Genomic DNA, 1,895 nt, shown 5'->3' with positions numbered 1-1,895 from the left:
GTAGACAACCTGGCACTTGCTGCTGTCAGTAGTAACATATTATCAATAGAGACCAAACTGAACCATGACATGGAACTCACAGCAACCTACCTGAAACAGTGGTGACTGAAGTTGAATATACAGAAGACCACCTCAAAAATTTTTCACCTGAACAATCATGCCATGAATACCAAGATTAGAGTTGTTGTGGAAGGAAAAGAATAGGGTTCAAGAAGACACCAACCTACCTAGGGTACATGGGGAGCTGACTTCTCTACCTTGAGAATGACTACCCAAGACATGGTTTATGTACTAGCAGAATTCTGACTCCCTATATGGGCAAATAGCGCCCACACCCACAAACTGGACAGTGCCCTGAATTCTGCACTATGAACTATACATGGTTGTCTGGTATACATGGAATGGGAAAACATGTTCGCTTGTCAGGAATCCCCCCTCATGACATCAAGAGATCTGGAATATTGCTTGACCTGGCTATCAAACCCCAACAGGAAGACCATCCACTACATGATATGTTTGAAAAATACTTATCACGGAAACATCTAAGAAGCACAAAAACACTACCAGTATCCAACAGAAACATCACAGAGGAAGCAGTGTCATCATGAACCCAGAGAAGGTGGGAAGGGTAATTGAATAACAACCACACCCCACTATGTAGCTATGTACAAGTACCATCTTCACATCCTCCTGGTCATAGACTTCCACATGAGGCATGGGTAAACCTGAATTGACTGCAGTCAGGCTATGGAACCTTTAATAAAATCAAACATCAAATGGGCATTACAAACTCACCATCATGCCCATGTGGTAAAGGAGATCAGACAGCCTAACATATACTAATGGACTGCCCTCTATATGGTTCACAAGAAGGAGTGAACAGTGTGAAAGATTTCAGTAATATTGATCAATCTACTCTTAAATGGTTGGAGGAGTTGAATTTCTGAAGTCATATACAAGAGAAAGAACTAGAAGATTCTTGAGATTCCTCCAAGGAAGAAAGTAAGAGATAATGTAGCTTTTGTTATTTGCAGGTTGATGAAATAATGAAAACTGAGGACCTGAGTGGATCCAGATGCTGACATTACTTAAGAACCTGAACATTTAAGCCACCCGCTGTTTGCTGTTACCCACTGTTAGAATAAAAGAAAATCAGAATTCATGTTGTGCCAAGTTTGAAAGAGTAAACAGCGATGCGGCAAAAAGAGCTGGAGAACGCCGCTTCTGGAGCTATTACCATATTAGGATAGAAGCTCCGGGAAAAGAAAAGAAAGAGAAGAAGGGAGTCTTAGAAAGGGAGAAGAAAGAAAAAGTGTCTGAAGGAGAAAGTGAGGGAGAAAGAAGATCTCCAGGAGATAAGACACTTACCTCAGGATTTTTCTCACCGCTAGAAAGAGCGGAGCTCTGAGAAAGAGGGGCAGATCCCTGAAGAGGCAGCACAGACACGGCTGGCAGCCGCACGGAAAAGTAAACAAACAAACAAAAAAGAGGAGTGAATTGATACACTCCCACAAGCTTACTGAAAACAACTGAGTGCTGACCACAAGGATTCAAGGGTTCAGGCACGCACCAGATGAAAGGTATACGTTCAGGATAGCAAAAGTAAAGACAGAGAAATAACAAGGCTTGAAGAGAAAAGCCTCCTTCTAAAAATAAAAAAAAAAGGAAATAAACAGACAAAGCAGAGTTAAAGGGACTTTGTTTAATCCAACCAAGTTCAGTCCAACCAAACTGATAAATGTTAAATAAGAACACAATGTAGATAGAATTACAAAGTTGATATAATTGTTAAAAAAAAGGGCCACTTATGTTTAAAGATAATGAATTTTTTATACTATTATAAAGAATAAAGATAAAGAAAAGTGTTAATCTGCATCTGATTGTGAATATATATA

The 1,895-nt window shown here is 39.8% G+C and overlaps 1 long non-coding RNA gene across 1 annotated transcript in view; it reads right to left on the bottom strand.

Annotated features, from left to right (window-relative positions):
• Window positions 1-1,519: 1,519 nt before the first annotated feature.
• The window catches only part of LOC109306174, a 13,903-nt gene continuing 13,527 nt past the window's right edge, over window positions 1,520-1,895 (bottom strand). Inside the window, exon 3 of the long non-coding RNA XR_002099880.1 lies at window positions 1,520-1,529. This is a non-coding gene — a long non-coding RNA (uncharacterized LOC109306174). The remainder of the gene's footprint in view (window positions 1,530-1,895) is intronic.

The sequence above is a fragment of the Crocodylus porosus genome, unplaced genomic scaffold, assembly GCF_001723895.1.
Source record: "Crocodylus porosus isolate Cpor-Errol unplaced genomic scaffold, CroPor_comp1, whole genome shotgun sequence".
In the NCBI taxonomy this organism is placed as follows: Eukaryota; Metazoa; Chordata; order Crocodylia; family Crocodylidae; genus Crocodylus; species Crocodylus porosus.
The sequence above is the reverse complement of the archived record's forward strand: the minus strand, read 5'-3'. Positions and strand labels throughout refer to the sequence as shown.